Consider the following 5,912-nt stretch of genomic DNA (forward strand, 5'->3'; position numbering starts at 1 on the left):
TTTTTGCTTTTCTAAAATGTCATGCTGTTGGAGTCATACAGTATGTAGACTTGAAAAGGGCTTCTTTCACGTAGTTATATGCATTTAAAGCTCCTTCCTCTCTTTGCGCTGAGTTGATAGCTCATTCTTTTTAGAGCTGACTAATGTCTTACTGCCTGGATGTGGCATCATTTATTAGCCATTAATCTATGGTAAGATATGTTGCTTGCTTCCAAGTTTGGGCACTTGTAAATAAATGTGCTAAAACATCTGTGTGCAGATTCTTGAGTAGATACAAGTTTCAACTCCTTTGTGTAAATATTAGGAAGTGCAATTACTGAGTTGTGGACAAAGTATGTTTCATTTCCTGTGAAACCACCAAGCTGTCCTAAGTGAATGCGCCATTTCCCATTCTGATCAAAAGCGGGTGAGAGTTCTCAGTGCTGCACACCCTGCCTAGCATCTACTGTTGTCAGTGTGCAGATCCTGGGTACCATAACAGGCAGCCAGTACTCCCTCCAAAGCTATGGTGTGCCTTCCTTCTCTAGCAAATAAATTAGACTCTCCTTCGCAGCGGTGTGCCTCTTACCAGGGAACTCAGTATAAAACACATTAACAGAAAGAGCTTTTTGTCAGTGTGTACCGAGTGCTTTCTCTCCCCCAAGTAATGTTCTAACTACCTCCCAGGTATTAACTTCTTTCTTCTGGAAGCACTCAGTTCTCCTACACAAAACATTCAACCATGCTATTTAAGTATCATTATCAAAACTATCTTAGAGATTATGAAACAAAACCATGGGGACTTTGAGTGAATTGCCAGTGGTGACCACTGCTTCCAAATGGCAGCACTGAAACGTGAAACCTGCCGGCTGCAGCCCTGCGCTGGGTGGTGAATAGACCACCAGACTTCTCAGCACCTGCCTCCCTCCGACCTGCGCCAGTCTGGCTTTCATTACAGAGAAACCCTCTGCGCTACGGTCACCAAGGCCTTCGCAACGGCCACATCTTTGGATGCCTTTCCTGGTTTATCTCATTTCACGTCATTGCCGTAATTAACACTGTTATTCATTCCTTCCTCCTTGAACGCCTGCATTGGCTTTCGAATAAACAGTCTCTGTTTCCTTACCATTCTGACCACTTTGAAAATGTATTTTTTCAGACACTCCTCCACCTTCTTCACCCTCCTTTTTGTATTTTGTGTTGCTCTAGTTTTAATTCAGCCCACAGCCCTCTCCATAATTTTATCTAAAGGATGATTTCTATATTTAACTGTTGTTTTTACATAGATGCAGATATATCGTCCTATAGGCAACTATGATGTGACTTGGTTAAACAAAATTCTTGATTTTTTTTCCCATTTTGGAAGGGGTTCTGGCTGCTTTAGTCACTGTGCCAGTAGCGGCATTGCTGCTTTCTGGAATCAACGCTGATTCCCAGCCGCGGGCCCTGCTTCAGGCACCAGCCCCTGGGACACCGCTCCCTCCTCCTCCTCCGTGTGGGCCGCGGCTTCTAACCCGGCCTGATGCTAAAGCCCAGCAACACACATGTGGAAAGACCATTCTTAGACAGAATGCGGCCTTTTCATTCATCTGAAAATTCTTCAGTGCATCTGTCTTTACCCACGTGTCTCTAGGTTAAAACTTTTAAGTTGAGAAATCAGCTGTCTAACTCCCCGCACACTCCATTACCTTTGAACCTTTCCCACGCAGCCAGTTCTCAGCAGGCAGAGTCTGCATCTGAAGAACCGCCGTGCAGGACGCTTGGAACTGCATCCGGGTACCACAAGGACCTTCGCCCGCGTTCACACAGGAGTGGAAGCACAGGACTGGCCTGGAGCGCTTCCTCTCAGCTCAGAGCGACCAGGAGAACTCGACCTCCTATCCAGCTCTTATCCTGTCAATAATGTGACTTTCCAGGTCTCTTTGATGCCATGTTCTTTTACATTCTTTTGCTTTCATTTGGTGACTTCATCGTTCAGAATGGCCCCCAAGGGTAAATGCCAGCCAGTTTCCTATTAGGAAACTTTACTTTCATGTACTTTACAGAGAAAACGTGCCTGTTGGATAGGTCTCTTCAGACCTAAGTTACAATGCAGTTGTCCAGTGCAACGTTAATGAATCAGCAATGTATCATCTGAGATATCTTTAAAGAGAGCTACATATTTAATGAGCTTATGTGATTTTAAATGCATTTGTTAATAACATTATGCTATTTTATTACAGAATAAAGTAAGAAATTCTGTTCACTTTTTTAGGAATTAAGATTTCATCAGAAGAGAAAAGAGACATCAAATCAAATAGTTAAGAGAAATATCAGCACTCAGAGGTGATTTGGAAATATCTATAAAGTTAAATAGTATATTTGCACATTGCTAAAATAAGTAATTGGAAAAAACAAAGGAACAAAGGCGATGTATCTTACAATTAAGGACGATTCATTCCCAAGCAGCACCCCTATTACCTAGATTTTGGTCTCTAAACATGATTTCTCACTTCAGGAACCAGGACTGAAGGGATGGCTGGTACCAGGACTGGGGCAGGAAAGTGTGAGATGGCACCGAAACCCCTGTTTCAGAAACAAAGGAACTGGCAAATATCGCAGAGTCTAACTACAATGCAGATAGAACTAAACAAAACTAGAGCATTATGCACAAGCGTTCTGCTGCTCTAAAATATTGGAGAGCCACAGTTATTTACTGCATTGACTTAAACCAAAAGTTATATTCAAATTGATGAGTATATATTAAAAAGCACTTGCTAGTTACCTTTACCTCGGTAGGTTTGCTGGAACACAAATTCCTTATTGTATACTAAAGATGGGCAAACATTTTCTGTGGAAAACCAGGGAGTAAATATTTTAGGCTTCAGGATCTATTTTAGTCTCTTTTTCTTCTTTGTGGTCCACACTCCTCTTTCATTGATGGTATTCTTTGTTCCATTAAGACCCTCTGAAAAGTATTAAAAATTTTAAAAAATATAAATGTAGGTCAAATAGAGAACCCTTGGGCCATATATGGACTTAAATTAGCCACTTCCACTTCTATAATAAAGTAAGTCAAGGTGAAAATGACAAGCTCCTTCTGAATTAGTTACAAAACTTGCAGTTTAGGGTAATCAAATAGCAGGTGACAAAACTTTTCCTTTAGAGGCGCAGTTAATGAGATCATGATGGAATTTAGAAAAGTCAGCATTTATGTACTCTAAGGAAACAACAGACCCAAGCAAAGATCACAGTGTTCAAACTGTTGACTAAAGCAGTTATGGGAAATTACATCAATTGGGAGATCAGGCCAAACTCATCCTACTCCAGTGTTTCTCAAACCTTGCTGCACCCTGCTTGCTACTCAGTGTCTGGTGAATGCCTGCAGGAAAGTGATTGCCAATCTGGACAATGGGATGGCACTGGAGCCCCTAAATGAACGATCCAGGCATCACCAGAGTTCTCCTGATGGAGAATAACTACAGAAGCTACACGAGTGGGCAGAATGTTGCTTCTCTTGATACGCAGCAGGACGGACGTGGCCTGGCCAAAATCCAAGGCTGTGCTGCCCCTGAATTGCAGGAGAAGACACTCTGGGAGAACGTGTTGCGTCTCTGTCACTCTTCTTAACCCACTGCTCCAGGAAACCTGGAGCAAGCATCAGAGATCTGAAAACACCACTTAATGGGATCGTGAAATGTGGTTTAGGAAATATTTCCCTGGTGTCCATTGATTTCATCTAAATTTTAAGTGGGCAGCAAGTCTATACTTCAATAAAATTTAATTTTTATAATCTCATCTCATTATGTTTTGCTCACACCTAAAGTTTTCTTTTAAAACGATGTCCCATAAATACAACTCTATCCATCTGAATGCTGCTGTTAGTGAATAAAAAAGAAGTCTTTTCAAAATTTACTCTTAACAGCTAGAATTATAAAATTGCATGTGAGTAGGGTACTGTGTTGTGTTGCCACACAGTGCAGTGTTTAGTGCTTATGTCCAACAAAATATACCTCACTCCTCACTTACTATTTACTTTATAGTTAAGACGCAAAACCCTTCCATTCTATTTGGAAATGCACAGTTGATTATTGTTGTCTGGAGTTACCCCACTGTAAAACACCACACCAGATCTTCTTGCTCCTATTTAACTGTAATCAGTACCTATTGACCAACCTTTCTCTAACCTTTCCCTGCAACAGTTCGTTCACCTGGTGTCTCATAACCGCCAGCCTCCACTCAATGCCTGTAGATCAGCCTTTTAAGGTCACACATATGAGCGAGATCCTGAGGTCTGTCTCTCCGTGTTTGGCTTGTCACACAAAGTGGTGATCTTTCCGTGTGTGTTGTTGACAAGGGCACGATGTCCTTCTGCTGTAAGACTTGATAGCATTCACTGTGCCTATGAACTGCAGTGTTTTATCAGCTTACCGGGTGGCGGACACTTGCACTGTTTCCCTTTCTTGGATGTTGTGAATGGTGCTGGAGTGTATGTGATGGTACAAATGTGCCTTCAAAACCCTGATTCCATTTCCTTTGGCTTTATATCCGGTAGCAAGACTGCTGGCTCAAATGGTAGCTCTGATATTTGTGCATTAATCTTGAAGCCTGCAAATTTTCAGAATACTTTTTGGTAGAGCTTTAGGGGTTTTGCTCTATGTAATATCATGTCATCCGCAAACTGTGATAGTCTTTATTTCTTCTTTTCAAATTTGTCAGCCCTTTATTTCTCTTGCCTACCTCTGGATAGGATTTGAGGATCAGGTTCATGTCTAGCTGAGTCAGGAGCGCCACACCCACCTCTCCTGAGAAAACTCCGAGGCCTATTAGGGCTGGAATCCGCCCCCTCGGATGTGTAGAGATCTGACCTTAGACAGATAAACTGCTCCTCTCAAAAACCTCTGAAGTCCTGACTCCATTTGCCTCGGCCCTTAAAGCATACAGTCCAAAAACTAACATGCGGCCTATCCATGTGCCAAATATGCCGACTCCACCCTGGCTCCACCCCTGCCGTACCCTATCCAATAGTGATCCAGTAGCTCCACCCTGGCTCCTCCCCCACCTTACCCTATATAAGCCTGTGCATTTCCTGACTAAAGCAGAAGCAGTCCAGAAACTTTCCGTGAGTCTGTGTGGTGATTCTGCCCTTACCTCCCAGTCCGGGACCCCTGAATCCTGTTCCCCAAGCAGTTTAGGACGAAAACAACAGTTGGTGCCCAAACAGGGGACTCGTGTATACTGGGTAAAGATTGAAGTTGCGGGTAAGGACCCCTATTATGGGTAATGTCATGAGTCAAGAACGGGCAGTACACACCTCCTTAGTAAAGGGTCCTCATGCTGTAAAGGCATCCGAGGCATTTCCAGCCCAAAGTCAGGTGAGTGTATGGCTCCCTGAGCGCTCTAAAGATGGCAGAAAAAGCCTCTTAAAAAAGATGGTGCGGGCGGGCTGTCTCTTCCGCTTTCTTCTTCCTCAAAGACATCAGCCCCGCCCCCTGGTCTCTCATTTCCTGTCGATGATGTGCCCCTGCTAAAACACCCTGTCCCTGGAATAATGGTCATGCGGAGGATCCTACCTTTTCTGGTCCAAGATGGTTGCCTCCACCCTGTGCGCTGCCACCTTACTTGTGGGATGAGGAGAAACAATCCTTCAGTTGGGCCTTAGCGTGGCATCAGGGTCCTGGGCCTCCGGGCTGCCCAGCCTCCTCCTCCAAAGCCTGGCCCGGCGCAGCTGAGAGCTCCGGAAATGTTTCCCAGCGAGAGACCTGCAGCTTCGGGGCGCTGGGGCCCGCTGCCCGGAGCCGGGAGGGGAGCCTGGCCAGCCGCTCCCCACCCTCCTCCTCCAAAGCCTGCCCCGGCGCAGCTGAGAGCTCCGGAAATGTTTCCCAGCGAGAGACCTGCAGCTTCGGGGCGCTGGGGCCCGCTGCCCGGAGCCGGGAGGGGAGCCTGGCCAGCGC

The sequence above is a fragment of the Fukomys damarensis genome, unplaced genomic scaffold (genome assembly GCF_012274545.1).
Source record: "Fukomys damarensis isolate Sample0158 unplaced genomic scaffold, DMR_v1.0_HiC HiC_scaffold_4, whole genome shotgun sequence".
NCBI lineage: Eukaryota > Metazoa > Chordata > Mammalia > Rodentia > Bathyergidae > Fukomys > Fukomys damarensis.